Below are 16755 nucleotides of genomic sequence, written 5' to 3'. Positions count from 1 at the left end.
AAAATGGCACAATATTCAACAACCACACAATTTACACAGGAAAGATAGCCCTTCCAAATGATATTAACGCGATTTATCAAAAAAATTTGTTGCTCCGCGTGTGATGTTCCAAAGTTGCACAAAATTTTTGTTAACCGTCAATGTTGTCTTCATCTCGCTATAACTTTGTAAAAAACCAACATATCAACAATTTGAAGAGCATCTGAAACTAGAGGTTTCAGGCTTTCAAACCATTGTTTAACGATATCAATACGGCAATTTTTGACGGAGTTATGATCACGTAAAGTGGGAGCAATTTTTCGGGTTCGCAGAAGTGATCCCTTAATTCTTTTGAGGAGTGTATATGTATGTGTAAATTGTATACACACATATATGTAATAATATTGTATATAGATATATGGCGGATTGTCGTAAGTCGAAGTCCATGATTGCTGTAGAAAAATAACAGTCGAATTTCGTGATTCGATTCTACCAGATTTTGGCATCTTTCTCGACATGAAACCTTGACGACTGCTTTCTAGAAGCCTTGAGGGAGTCAAAGTTTCAGCACCGAGCGAGTTCTGCAAGCTTCGAAACCGTAGTTTCCAATTTTTCTAGCTTGCAAACCTCTTTCGAAAGAGGTTTCTTTCTCTACGCCTCTTGGGGTAAACTGTGATACCGCTATTATCAAAATTTCCAAGTGTACTTGCGCGTGAAATGCTCGAGTCGTACGAAGTTCGATTGAAGGCGATGAAATAAAGCGATTGGAAACTGAAATGTTAACATTGCCCGGGTATGTTCAGCACGTTGATTCAACTTTATTGATTTAACGAAATAAAAATATTCTGCAACGATTCCAAAATATTATTCCACTTATTCCACCCTTTACTTTACCGTATTAAATTTCATTTGCGCGTTTCAGTTTTAAATGCACGATATCCACAGTCCACAGTTCTGACGAACGATGGCCCGAATACGTGATAGATGGTTAAGAACATCTCAACTTAATGGCGGAAGACTGCTTTTATGCTGTAGATTCGCTTTAGCCGCTTTACTTCAATATTTGCCTTCGATCCGTCTGATTGAAAACGGTATCTCTCGGAATTAATGCTTTCATTAGACCGCGGGAATTTATAGCAGAGTATTATCCCTCTCCAATTCCGCCATATGTATACATAGAATGACCTGCATAGATTGTAAATCAGCTTTTGCGAGTAGTCAATGAAACATCCTAGCGTTTTCCATCGAAATCGGTTCAGCAATCACTTAAAACACTAACAAAGACAAATTAGATGATATTCACCCTTGAGTATCGATACGTTTGTGAACCACTATGTTTGTGGTCTTGTTCGTTGGACAAAGTGGAGGATTTTCAATCTCAGTAACGCCACGAACGCTGCTTTCGACCAAATAAAAATCGAAAAAGGTAGTGGAGCACACGTGACGTTGATTAGATAAGAGACGAGCTTTGACGGTATTTTTAATGCTCCGCGTGAACAAGTGGTTTGTCCGGGATAAATATAGAGATGTCAGTGGATGTTGGAAATGGAAATAGATCCCTTGCTCGCGCAGTAATATTTGATGGACTGTTTTTTTTATTAATCGATGAATGGGACGTGACACGATCCACTTTTCCTCTAAGTGACACTGAAAAATGGATCATCTATTTCTGCCTGAGCGAAAACGTATTTAGCACGCTGGTCCGGAAATGTTCCACTATTACTAGACTGCGGATTTTCATGCAATTTCATGTTTTAGACCAAACTAAAAATTCTATTACATATTTTAATAACATAAATGTTATGCCATAAGTGCGTAAAGACCCGCAGTATAATCATTACCATGAAATAAATGAGTTTTATCGGAAAAATGTTCAGAGGACGTAACTTACCATCGCATAACTTGGCCTTCATTACGAGAAAGCCATGCCAATTATTGGGCGTACGCATGGATCACGATGAGTTCGAACAAACAACAATCGCATAAAAATATTATACTACATATACAAGTGCAATTATAAAAGAGTGTCTTGGAAATAATGACAACTGTGAAACTGATTAAATAAATTATTTTGCGAGATACAATCTGTTCGTTTATAGAAAACTCAAAAAAAAAAAAATTTCTGCACCTTCTCCAACACCATCCCTAAACCAATTAGTTTAGAATATTGTCGTAGTCATAATAAAGTTCATTATCAGACTGTGGAAGTTTATGCACGATAAATATGCAAAATGCATATGACATTTATGCACGAAAAACATGCAAATATGCACGAAAAATATGCAAATAAGCACAAAAAATATGCAAATTTTTCCGATATTAATTATATATTACATTAAGTGTTAAGTACAATATTGAGTATTAACAGACATTTCACAGATATACTGGAGTATTTTGATTTATCTTCGGCAATAAATCGTGAAAATCTGCAATTTTTACCATCTTTAAACGTTTGTTGCTCATTGCAACGTCGAGAATTTTGACGAAATTTTCAGAATATATTTAATTGACACAAATCTACAACGTATTTTTTAAATTTTCAATATAGGCCAACATAAAAAGTTAAAAAATCAATTTTTTGTATTTTTTCAACAATTCCGATCAATTGCAATTTTTGAAAAAATTTCTTTTCACATCCTTTAGTAAACTAATAGCTCTAGCTTCCCAAAAAAGTTCAAATCGTATAGTACAATATTAAAAAAGTTATCGTCTTCTTTAGAGCGGTCTTAAACTTTTGTCCGCTGCTGTATATTCCTATTGATTCATTTAATGATAAACCTATATCGTAATATTTGCTTGATCACTATTTTTTCTGTGCATGGAAGTATTAATATGTTGAATTAATTGCAATTTTATGTCGCACTTTAGACTTTTATTGCACACATTTCACAGTAAATACTACTTTCATTATTTTCGTCAATAATGAAATTGGGATCGTCCTCGATCCAGCTTTTCATCAGTGAAACCCTACTTTTCCGAACTTTCGGCATTTTAATAATGATCGCACGCACTCTCACAAAATTCGCCTTACCACTTCGAGTATCAAACTGAATTGTTCGAATTCTAAATACCAACAGCTACATGTGTTCTTACAGCTGATTCAGCAAGCAATATAAGGTCGTAATATCATAACTTGTTGAGGCTTCTTCAGTATTATATCGGCGTATCACTATTATCGACGCTATTCGGTTATGATACGAGTGCTTATTAATAGATTAAATAAATTTAACAAGATAAATGATTCATATGAGCATGAGATATGCATATACACGGTAAATAATATGTTTTTCATATTTCTCTTTGAAAAACATATGCAACAATATATTGCATATGTTTTTCAAGAGAAATATGCAAAGCATATGCATTATGCAAAAAGTGCAAAATAAAAAACATATTTTTGGAATCCTCTAATCGCAAAACATATTTCTGTTTAAGTCCCATTGCTTTATCAGATTTCTATATAAATATGCATTTGCATAAACATCCGCAGTTTATTCATTATATGTAGATATTCGAATATTAGCGACTATTTCGCGCTGGTTCCCCGTTTGGTAGGTCGGTGGCTTCTAAAATCGATTCCCCGTGTGCAAATAAATTTCACTTTAGGAAATTCTGCGAACAATGCGCGCTCGATTTTCTGTTTCCAGTCGAATTCTCGAAAGAGTGCGGCTTCAAAAAAGAGCGGAAATAGTGCGACGCGACGACGGTACGTATTTAATCAATATTTGCGCTTTGTTGCTTTGCTTTTTTTGCAGCAGCAGCAGCAGCAAATCAAACAGTGCAACATTCGAAGCGAACCTGCGTCAGGTGGTGTTGCGCGTGCCCGGTGATCATGGGATTCCCAGGTGCTGCCCCCTGCCCGGTCAAAATCGCCGGCGAATCAGAAAATCAATAGAGCAGGTGCATTTAAATTTCACGCAGATTCGCAGTTGAATTAATTACAAGCATTACTCTGCCTCCGGGGGACCGGACAGCAAGGCGCGGCGCAGCCTCTCTGCGTTTTCGAACGGTTTTCCCGGCGATCGTGTAATTGCGCGCAAAATTTGAATCTAGAAAGTTCCACGGCCGACACACAATGCGACTAGCACTGCTTCGAGGAATGTTAAAACCATTCCGGCCAATAGGAGCCGGGATTATTTCACACGGTGCCATTTTTACTGCGCTTCTCGCAATGGTCCTCGCTTCTCGAGATATGAAACGTTTAAATTCAACATAAATAATTTCAAACAAAATGAATATTTCAACTTAGCTACATTTGATGACAAAAGGCTACAGCAAATTTCTCATTCCACATATTTTATTGCTAGATTTAATAAGTGATCGAAACGGTAGCGACGAAAGCATTAAATTAAATATTTTAGGGAATGAACGTTTTACTAATTGTGAGTAAGCAGGGTAAAAGTTTCAGTAAAAATTGCGACATAAATTCAAGTAAAAATACAAGTAGTAGCACAACGTTTCAGTATGAGAAAGTGAAAATTTCAGTAGAAATTGTGAGAAGCAATTCAAGCAAAACTATGTATAAACAGAAAAGTACTGGGTTACTTTGCGGCAAATCAGAATGACACATAGTAACATTGGGATTTGAGAAGATTGCGACGTTTGAAACGCGGGGACTTCCTTATCCGGCTTATTCCTCGGACCTCGCTACTCCAGATTACCATCTATTTAGAAGTCCGAACTACTTTCTCAAAGAAAAGCGACTGGTTAACCAAGAAAGTGTGGAAAATGCATTCAGAGAGTTAATTGAACGAAGGAACCGAGAGTTCCTGGCAGACAGGATTAAAAATCCTCGAATCTGAAAATCTGAATATCTGAATGCATAAACATGGGCCACCAATAACAGCATCTCGCTAATGGCAATAATAAGACTGCAAAGCTTTTCGCATTTTTAGTGCATAAAAATGTAGTTAATTAATTCTAAACTACTTTGAAAAATGTCGCATGAAGGTTGGACATTTTTACAGAGGTTGGTTAGAATTATATCGCTGGAAAGATTTTTCCGACGACGCGACATCTTTATCCTCTCGGGACCGTTCTTTTAAAAATAAATTTTCCCTTTGTCGTTTTTCGTCCCATGATACTGCACGCTTTAAAATTTGTTCAAAGAATTCTCTGCGAGAAATTACAAGGCCTTCGTTCGTGCACGAAGCCGTTGTTCTATAAGTCGCAAGTGAACGGTTGAGTGGCGAGTTGCAACAGGCAAATTAGCTGCGTCGAACACCAGGAAAATGAACTTCTTTTTCCGCGAATACTTTCTTCCTTCCTAAAGGCGTTTTAATTACTTCCTTCCTCTTTCGGAGAGCGCGCCAACAGTCTCAACCGCCACGAGCAGATGCAACAAAATAGAAACAGAAAAAGGAAAACCGCCGAAGAAAGAATCTTAAACGCAACAATCTATTGTTGCTCGGAATTATAGCCAGTCTTGTTCAGTTTGCTCGGTAATTCCCATGATTCGGGTAAAACAGAAGTCGCGCTTTACGCGCGTGATTAATAGACGGCCGCGCCGGGGACAAATTAAAGAGGAGCCGTGTACCTGTGCCATAGACTCCATGGGATGGTGGATAAACAGCGGCAGAAGACAAAGGCATGGTAAATACACGGGGGATTCGAAAGAAACAGCAGTTAATAGCCCGGCCGTCGACGCAACGAGTTCAATACATTCAACGGATACTTAACCGTGGCGAAGGACCCCCTTAAACGACTCTGAACACCTCTCACTAAGGTTGTTGCCCGGATATTGGCTCGCCAACTAGTTTTCAGCCAATCCTGCAGATAATAATTACGTACGTTCTTGCACTTTTACGTTCACGCAAAAACGCCGCCGATTGCCCTCCACAATCCGTATTTACAACTTCCATTTTGAACAATATGTTTCTTCTATCGATCGTATTTGCTGTTAATAAATGTTAAATGTTTTCGGCGCAACACGGTTCGATCGTTTACTACTAATTATGAAGCAATTTTGCTAATTATCAAACAAAATCAACGTTTCGATCCTAGTTTGGATCCTTTTCAAGTAAAGTAAATATGTTATAATAATTTCAAAAATTATTAAATGTTTGAATATAAGGAATATTGTTCATAAAAACTTACTCGCTCTTGCTTTGGGGAAAATAAATTTATAATAATTGTGTGGCACGCGTGTGTTACGTGCGTTGGATATGCTTGTTGTCAAGACACTGATGTAAGAATGTATTGAAAATGATCTAGTTTATATCTATCGATATAAGGCGGTAAATTTAAAAGGTCATAGTATGTTCTTAAATCCACTTTTACGAATATACCTTGATGGTAAATCGTTATTAACGTTTAACTTTTATTGGAATCAGCTTCATACAGTAAATTGTATGTGAGAAACAGCTAGTTCAAAATTTTTAGGTAATGGTAAAAGTAAGGTTTATTGGAAAAATTCATCATAGAACATTACTGGTTTAGTAATGTTTCGTAATATTCATGTATCTTAGGTGTCTCATACCTAAGATTTACGCTGCGATGTTTAATCATATGAACATGAATAGTTTCCAATAGTAGCGTTTGATGTAAATTTTCTTTTTTGTCAATAATTTTGGCGTTCTCAAAATCAAATCTATGATCCATTTCAAGTGAATGTTTCGTCAATGCAGTATGTTGTAGTGGAGGTAAGAAAATATTATGCTTATGTTCTGTGATACGGGTTTTCAAGTTTCTGGACGTTTGTCCAATATACAGGGTGTCCCAAAATTCGTGAAAATCCCGAAAGGGGGTGGTTCCTGAGACCATTCTAAGAGACATTTTCCTTTGCACCAATGTCAACTGTGGCTTTGTTTAGGAGTTATTAACGAAAAACACGGACCAATCAGAGCGCGCCCTGGCCCGGCGCGCCAAGCCGCGCCGGCAAGCGAGTGTCGCGGTACGCCGTGACATCGCATCGTGACGGCGCGGCGGCCCAGGGCGCGTTCTGATTGGTCCGCGTTTTTCGTTAATAACTCCTAAACAAAGCCGCAGTTGACATTGGTGCAAAGGAAAATGTCTCTTAGAATGGTCTCACGAACCACCCCCTTTCGGGATTTTCACGAATTTTGGGACACCCTGTATACTTAACTACATCCCAAGCAAGGTACATATTGAGTATACAATATTGCAACTTTCTAAACGTAGTAGCTTGTCTTTAACAGATGGAAACATGGTTTTAAGATAATATGGTATCCTGAAAATTGTATGAATTCCTATTCTTCGAAAGATCCTTTTTATGTCATTTGAGATGTTCTCAACATAAGGTATAACAACGGTATTTTTCCAATTGATTGGACCAGTTCTTTTAAATTTATCGTCCTTTCGTTTTTCAACCAAAAGAGGATGATATAATTCATAAATACGTTCCTTGACGATGTTTGACGTAAAATTTTCTGAGTAACCGTTGTGTTTTAATACATTTTTCATTAACAGCAAATTGTTGGGTCGAAATTCAAGATCAGAGAGTAAAATAGCTCTATCTATCAAACCTTCGATTAAGCCTACCACTTTATGTTGCAAAGGGTGAAACGAGTAGAAGTTTACATATCTACCTGACCAGCTAGTTTTATGAAACCAATTCATTTTTAACCTATTTTCTGTTCTAATTACACTCACGTCGAGAAAGCTTATTGTTAGACTTGAATTGCTTTCCATTTCTTATGTGAATTGTAATCTTTCATGAAAGCTGTTAAATGTATCCAACAAAATTTTCAATTGTTCAGGTTTTATACATGTGATTATGTCATCAACATACCTTTTATACAAAACCAATTCAAAGGGCAGTTTCAAAATAGAAATCTGTTCTAATCTTTCCATTACACAAGATTTGCAACAACTGGGGAAATTGGAGATCCCATGACTGTCCATTTTGAACGTTTCTGGCACGTTCCTTCGCCAACCTGTCAATTTTTCTTCAAAGTCCAGTTTTCAGCAACAGACGTACATATTACATTGGTATAATAGATGTTTTTATACAATATTTGTCGAAATAACATCTCATGATTTTTTCTTTTATTTCATACAGCTCAAATTGAATATTCACAAATGATTAAATACGAAAGAATTTCGTTGAACCTTCAAAGGGAAATTTCTTGTGAACTATTTAATTTCGAAAATTGATTATTTAACAACGTTACAGTCGAGTTGAAAATATAATATATTCATACACGAAGTCGAAAAAAGAGAAAACGTGAGTGCAGCGTTGTTTAAAAGAATAGAGAATCAATTGGTTCTCCGAGGAAAGTGTATATATCTACCGAACACACGAGAACGCCTTTACGACTTGTTTCACCGAGATGACGTTGTGAAATTGAAACGCTAGGAGATCACTTTTTTTATGTATGTTGCTTTCGATAAAATGTTTTGAAAGTATTTCATGCTAGCGTGGGAACTGTAGAGGTTGGGATAGTTCCATGAAAAATTCTGTCTGGAACACGTCGCTGGGATTGCGAAACCGGTGACCCCTTTAATAATTAAGAAAATAGATTCTTCTTAGCTGATCCTGTTACCGTTGCGAGACGACTTGACCTTTTTACCGGGTGAAATACGCACACGTTCCGTATCCTTATGAACGTGCAGAATCTTTCAAATTTATGGATCTCGATGGAGATTTTCCTGTTTCTTTGAAGTAGAACGTACAACGGAATTCCGTTTCTAGATTTCTCGTTCTAGAATTCGCACATATTATGTATTCGAAAAAATGCAAAAAATTGTTTGAATCAACCGCATTAGTGGCGGTGTATCGTCTGCGAGAGATCGACGCGACGTGTGGAATTATTGAGAAAAACTGGGGACCGGTGCGGCAATCGGTAAACCGGAAGCGATGACTGTCGTATCTCGATCTCGAAGAAGTCGCGTGAGCTTGTAGCGGCTTCGTAATAAACGGATAACAACCGGCGCGGCGCGGCGCGGCGGGAGACAGGCACAGGATATATGTACCTTTAATTATCATCTCGTTAATATAATCTTTGCTAACTTTCTATGACGGCGCGGCGCGCGCAGCTGTGTCCGCGGATTAACTAACCTTTCAAATGCTTTCGTGCCTTCGAAAGGAAGATGGAGGAGCCTGATAAGAAGACCGCGAGCGTAATTTACGCGACCGATAACGAGTCTTCTTCCTCTTCGTGCACTTCTTCATCTTCCCCTCTCGTCTTCCTTTTTTCTCCTGTTCGCCTTTTATTTTGACCGGTACCAGAGCCCCCGGGGAAAAGATATCGCGACCGGTCAAAACTTTTAACCGGATAATGAATAAAAAAAAAAGTCCGACGTCAAGTGTTTATTACCACTTCGCCGGTCAATTAATGGCGGATACGGCTGCTGCTCGAGCGGAAAGTGGAAGCGGCAATTTATAATGACGGACTTCTTGCGCTTCCTTTTTTCCCCGTTTCACCGACTGGAGAACGTCCACCGTTAAATCGATGAGATAACAAACGGAGACACCGAGTTAGACGACTCATAGAAATAGGCTGAACAGGAAAGAGTTACAAGTGATTTAATGCATTCAGCGTGGGACGATTTTTCAAAACGTGATTGTCCTTTTAAAAGTGTAGTGTGGTGATGCCGTTGTGAACTCCGCTGAATGTAGATATTAGGAACAATAACGACGCGACGCGACGCACAGTGCGGCCGTCTGTGGACAAAAGACGAAAATGCAACTATTTTCCATACCTTATTTGGCTTTACTAATCCCTTCAGATATGTCTCTAGTGTATGAAACAAATGCCGGGAATCTCAAATTTCCACAACAAACGGCAGGAATCACGTTTGCATAAGTGGCAGAGAGCTCGTTAGAGAGCTCATCGAAGAATTCACGCGAGACCTGGCCTAATCAATTGCTGATTTCCTATAATCAATAACTTTGTTTTGTGTTCGTTCTTTCAATTTTGAATATGGAAGGTATCGAAGCAGGTGAGGAATATCCATTTGTCCTGTTTCATTAACCGTTAAAATAGTTTCATAGCAATAATAAAACACTAAGTCAGAATCAAGTTTTATAGACGTTAATATCTTCAAATTAGCTTTTCTCGAGTTCAGGTCAAAACATGGGGTTTTGATGTATTTCGATTTCACAACTATTATACTTCACAAATATGTAAACATTTCTTGCTTCAAACTGCTTTGAACGGCTGTGCGCCATTTTTTACCACGCTTATGCGTCAAATCTTGTAATCGAATTTTAAGCCTCTTCGCATAGACCAATCTTACTGAAATTTTATATACACACTTGCTTCCGCGATGACAATGACAGTAGAAAATAAAATATATAAAAAACTTTTTAAAAACCATTTTTAAACCATTTTTTACTCATAGCATTTTCTTTCTCCGTATACGTCGAAAACAATTATTTATTTTATGTATTAATTTCGTTACAGAGGAAAACGAATTTATTTTCATAAAATAAATGCGGTGCATTGCAATGTTTTTTTTCTATTTTTCAAGAGTAAAAATGTATTATTTATGTTTATTTATTACAGACATAATTAGTGACTTTATGTATATATATTTTATGTATATTATTTTCTTTATGTATATATTTTATTATAGTTTTTATTATAGTAATTTCTTTATGAATATGTCATAAATATATACATATATATACATATATATAATACCTTCTCATATTGATTTCTAATAAATTTGTATTGCTTCCTAAATGTCCAATAACATCGAAGCTGAAATATTCATGTTCGTCCACAAAAACTATAGTTAATATACATTCACAAAGATAGACATTTGGGATGCAGTATTTTTTAGCGAAAAATTGCTTCTTTTCATCAAGGTGTCCTGATTACCCTATTTAATATTTCTTCTGGGTCTTTTGTGTAAATGAAAAACAGTCCTTTGCGGTAACAATTAACGCTGTTAGTTGAGGATGGTTGTTCGCAATCTATTAAAAATTAATATTTAATGAAATTAATAAAATCTATATACTTCCTTAGAATTTGCAAGGTGTATCTTTTAGAGTACCTCAGTGGACCTCATCGGATAAATCAGATCATTTTCATTAGACCTTCCTCTATACAATATCCCCACAAAAATCTCGTCCGACCCGATCCTACCTTACAAACTATGATTGTTTAAAGTTTTCGGAACGTGACACCTGACGCATAGCAACTCACATATACTACTTAAATACCATCAAAATATAAATATTTTTGCAATTGCATTAACAGTTCATACCTACCTAAAACAAGTATGTAATTTTTAACAATTAATTAAATAAAAAAAAATTTATTGTTAAAAATGTAATGAACGGTAATAATATAACTGGACTAAGAGTTTCTTAGTTTTTCTTAGTGAGTATCACTGTTTTTGGGTAAGTATATTTGTCATTGAATCATAGTTAACAATTAAGAGACTCTTCTAGCAAACTGTTTAGATCAACGAGACGCGAGATGTTTATGCTACTTTATCTATGCAGATAAAGTAGTATGTTAATTAGATTACATTTTATATCTGACAATATATTTGTTGAATGCAATAATTTTAATCTCAGTTTCTATGCCTGCAGATACTCAGAAGCTGCAGATTTAATAACACTGTCCAACAGCCAAAAAGTATTTCGATTCCCACTATGCGATTCTTATAGAGTTTTCCGCGCTGATTCCGAATCTGTTTTTCATTTTTTCCTATAAGTCCAGTTTTTGAGAAAATGGAGTTTCAAAAAAAGACATATTTTTCAACTTTAAACAAATATTGTGATGTTATTATAAAAGATGTTGAATTGTTCTTTAAAGCAAAAGATTCCTTAGACTTTCCCGAATACAGTGATATCCAATATTAATACATTATGATTGTTTAAACATGTTTAATCAATGATTAAAGACGGAGAGACACCACTTTTGCACCAATTTTTGGGGATATTTTCGAATTTATCTCAAAAAATTAGGGTCCAGCGGAAAATCGAACTATACCACGCGATAGAGAAGACTTTTATCTTGAAAAACCCCCGTTTGAAGATTGCGACATCGACGTTTTTTTCGAACCAGAAAGCAAAATATCATCGCCCGACATGAGTTTCCGCCAGTGGGCAATATGTCTTTTTTTTAAACTCCATTTTCTCAAAAACTGGACGTATAAAAAAAAATGAAAAACAGATTCGGAATCAGCGCGGAAAACTCTATAAGAATTGCATAGTGGGAATCGAAATCCTTTTAAAAAGTTGAAATTTGTTGGACAGTGTAATTAATTAAACTAAACAAATTGAACAAAAGTTTACCTGTTAACATCAATTTAAAACGTTTTGCTAAGATCAATTGGCTTATCTCTTATATTTGTTATATTTTTGTTCATATTTTTATGTTTTATAAACACATTACACATACATGAAATAATACGAAATAACAAAGGTTGCAATATATAGAATGGACATGATTTTAAAACAATTAAATTGAAAAATTATTTATAATTATTATAAATTATTATAAAAAATATCTTTTGACACGCTTGTGAGGCGTTTTTACCTCGGTGCATTTTGTATGCGTTGATTATAAAAAGATTTCTTGAATTTATATTTTACGTATTCTATAAAACATTACATGTATGAAATGTAAATATAAAATACATATTTAGTAAGTAAAAAATAGTTTGGAAGATTATACTTAAACAATTTTATTTTAATATAAAAAAATCAAGGAAAATTAATGAACAATTATTGTTTAACAAAATGGAAAAAATTTTATTTGTTTACAGTTATAATTGACTACTTTTTAAGTGAATTGTAGTGCAAATTTCATCCCGATATCTCTTATGGTTCAAGAGTTATAACAAAATGTCACTAAACTCGATCCAGCCCACTGTGCGCCGTTACCGTTATTGATTTTGAATGTGACGGTTGACAGAGTAAGACTTTTTTGTAAATCTCAGACGGAGATTTTTGAATATTCAAACGAAATATATCTTTTTTCATATGCACTGAAAATATAAATGCGTTGAACTCTGTTTTTTCGAAAACGTCATTATATTATGTAGTTTGTCGGACAACTGAGTAGCCGGTTAAAAACATGTATCATTATTTTATCTCCAGCATATATTTGATCTATACACGGCTCGTGAAAGTTTCTGTGAGAAGGTCAAACTAATGCGTTAACGCGCTGATTACTACCTTACTCATACATAGGTGATGCAATTATTCGCGTAGATTTAACAACGAGATTTCTCGCTGGTGTATCGAGTGTACCTGATTCGATAATAAACAGACAGACAGACAGACAGACAAGAAAGCGAGCTAATAAAAACGTGGTAAAATGTCGTAGAGTCAGACGTAGCACTAGAGAATTTCGAAATTCTATTTCTGTAAACTTGTGGCTGTTGGTTTGTCTCTGTAACTGTGAATTTCCATCAAAGCGATCAGAATGTTAAGAATCTTAAGCTTTCAGTGATCGACTTATCAATTTCAGACTAAATATCCATTAAATCGCGGCTATCGTTAAAACTGAGATGCAGATACATGAAAAATGTGAAAAGTGGATGCATTGTAAATGAAAGTTGAATACAACTATTAAAAATAAATGGAAAGTTGAGAACAATGTGGAATCGTCTCGGTCGGTAAGCTAAGGCTTTCATCGAGCTGTTCTAAAACATCGAGGAACAATTACAGTTTCGATCAGAAGCCGATAGAGATTTAGAAATTTATTACACAGGCCAGCAAATAAAAGTTCGAAATCAATTATGCTCATAAAAAACGAGTATTTGATCGATCACGTTTTACTTTCCCATATGAACGCACATAGATATAATTGGTTAATGCACGATTCGACGATGCCGAATAAATGATCAGCTCGGCATGAGTGTGCAAATTATCGGTTGCTGTTACTAAATTGAGTAAATATCACTGCCGCCTACACGGCCAGGATATTTACGTAAATGTAAGGCTGCGTAACGTCCAGCTTTGTTACATAATATGCATTAGAGTCCCGGCGTTTGCCAGTAATCACGTAGTTGGTGCATAATGTCGTGACATCGACCATTTATCTGGCCCATTAGCAACGGTAATTAGTCAAAGAAAATTCATAACCAGAAAGTATCAAAGGTCCCTCTGCTCGACGAGATAACTTCCACCAGTTTGCGTACCAGGATGTCATTTACGACGGCCGCGGCCGCTCCCTGCAAAATTTTGCATAGAACTCGATGTCACTGTAGCTAGCAGTTTACCCACGGTGCTTTCACTTTTCCGTAATAGCCGACCCGAGTTTATATTATTTCGCGACGAGATCTCCTCTATCTGTATCACGCATCGAGGTGAAAGTATCTAATTTCGGAAGAAAAAACACGAGCCCGGCGCGTCCCATTCCCGTTCGAAACGGAAACTCCGCGAACGTCGACTGTTGCGCACCCCTTAGCTGCAAGATAGGTGCAAATTCTTGTGTTTTCGGAAATCAGATCCGTCATAAGTTTGTCCAGGTGCTATGCCAGCAATATTAATGTCAATGAAAATGAAAAGACTGATCGTGTGGATTGTGCGAGTCTGAAAAATGAAAGAAATATCTTGATAATTCATTCGAGTAGGCAAACTAGAGCAGTGTAGAGCGGATGTGTAGCCTTATACTTGAGTTATGTTTATGTTACTTTCGAAAATTGATTACTCGAGTGGCCACGGGCGTAGGAACAACCTTCTGATAGCTCGTGCTGTGTGCTCGCTTGAGAGTGTTGCTCCCGAGAGTCGGAATCATTAACGAGCATAGCTACACTGCAATAACTATCGCTTCCACTTTCGAGACACGAACCCGCCAAAATTATTGGCTTTACCTGATCAGATTACCTCTTGCACAGAGTGAAAAATTTCATATCAGATTAAGAAACGTGGAATGCTTCCGATAGAATTGCTGTATAAATTTCAACGTGAACGGTACACATCATAAATGTTGCTTTTTCGCCCAACACGGACAATCCACTGACATTCGCCGACAACCTGATACATATTTCTCGTAGTAATTTGATTACCCACCGCAGTACCATTTCACACTTCGATTTCTTCGCTCCCACGGATTAATCACGCGAATGACAGGTAATGCTTCTAATTCGAATAAATCAGCCGGTATAGCGGCCCCGATAGATACCCTAGATCCCTAATGGGAATTCCTTCTGCATGCTTTACATCTCGCGCATCTCGTTTCCATGGGAAAGCTTTTCCAACGGGTCATGTGATCCCTCGCACGCACTTATGTGGCGAATAGGGTACGAACTCGGCTAACTAATGGTGCACGTATAACGTGACGCAAGCAAGCCGGGAAACCGCGAATTTCTCAAGTCCTAGCGCGAGCTAACCGCGGATCTCCGTACTGTTGTAACAATCACGAGGATCGTTCGATGTCCCGCTCGAGATAGCCACGTTTTCCATGCGAGAACCACATGGAACGTGCAATTCCATGGTTACCTTACCGATAGCATGGTCCCAAACAACGCACAGTGGTCTAGAAGTCAGCTCTAGTGCGAATTAATTATTGTGCTAGGAAAAATTGACATTTTGTGTAAAAATTAGTCTTAAATATTTGAGTAAAGTAAATAAAACATAATTTACAATACTGACTACTTGTTTACTAATATAATAATGATTAATCTAATACTACATTCATTCAAATTTTTTAATGGCCTTCCAACTCTTACGGGTTCAAGTTCGTGAATGTCAATCTTATTAAAGGGGAATACTATGGTCGATTCTAACCAAGACTTATTTTTTGACAGAAATCTATCTTTATAATTGTTGCCTATTTTCCAACGTTTCTCAATATTTTTGATGAAGTTCTCTAAAATTCCTTCAATATTGTGTCCGCTCACATTCCTTCCGGTAAAAATAGCTTCTAGTAATCCACTAACGCAATCCTTTCGTTTTAAATTCTTCAATTTGAACCATTCTTCGAACAACTATAAGCGGATGATCGTAGATACGTTTACTAAAATATTAAAATAAAATGATAATGGGATTGCGGGGGATCGCGTTTTCTCTTTGCCGTTTATGGAGATGAAGTAAGCTTTCAAATTAAATACTTCGCAACGCGTGCAAATGCGTGCAAATTTTGTAAAACTTACGACATTCTAATAATTTTTCTTAAAAAGTATCATTCATAACAGTTCATAAAATAGATAATAAAGTGTGTGAAGGAAACGTAAACCTACCATTTCCAGTTACAGCCATACTGATAATATCATATATAACAAGATACTAACAAAATTTATGCACACTTCAAGAAAGAACTCGACATTTTGAGGTTATAATTTGTAGCAATTGGTTAACGCAGAAAAACAAAATGTGGTTACTGGAATGTCGACAGTCTTGCCAACAATAATACGGTGATGTGATTTACTAATTTTGCTTTTGTTATTGTAGTATATTGGGTATGGGAATAAGTTTCCGCCCTTTTGGAGATGTCGATCGCGTATTTGATGGAACGTAGTACATGTTTTTGAAAGGTCTATGTCTAAGCTTCAAAACTTAGTTAGTGGCAATTGTTTCGAGCATGAACAGTAGTCAATTTTTCGCGTGAAAAATGTCGACTTTTGTTCCAAGTAAGCAGCATTTGCGGGAAGTCATGTTGCATTATTTTGTTTTAAAGAAAGGTGTTATATATTTACGGGGACGATGCTCCTTTCAAAACCATGATTTCGACGTAATGGCAAAGATTGCGATGGTGTGCCAAAAAATTCGAAGATACAGATTTCCCAGCATTACTTGATGGAAATCCACGTCAAGCATTTGCAGAACTGTCAATTGAATTAAACGATCGATCGATCTACTGTTGGAAAACGTTTTCACGCTATGGGAATTGTTTATAAGCTTCTTTT

At 36.5% G+C, this 16755-nt stretch overlaps 2 protein-coding genes across 3 annotated transcripts in view; one reads left to right on the top strand and one right to left on the bottom strand.

The window, feature by feature from the left end:
* LOC143210538 (uncharacterized) overlaps nt 1–16755 on the bottom strand; it is a 50143-nt gene that overhangs the window by 6235 nt on the left and 27153 nt on the right. The gene's annotated exons all lie outside the window — the stretch shown is intronic.
* The window catches only part of LOC143210539 (uncharacterized), a 127332-nt gene that overhangs the window by 97268 nt on the left and 13309 nt on the right, over nt 1–16755 (top strand). The gene's annotated exons all lie outside the window — the stretch shown is intronic.

The sequence above is a fragment of the Lasioglossum baleicum genome, chromosome 7 (genome assembly GCF_051020765.1).
Source record: "Lasioglossum baleicum chromosome 7, iyLasBale1, whole genome shotgun sequence".
Classification (NCBI taxonomy): domain Eukaryota; kingdom Metazoa; phylum Arthropoda; class Insecta; order Hymenoptera; family Halictidae; genus Lasioglossum; species Lasioglossum baleicum.
Note: the sequence above shows the minus strand (reverse complement) of the source record. Positions and strands in the feature narration are given on the sequence as shown.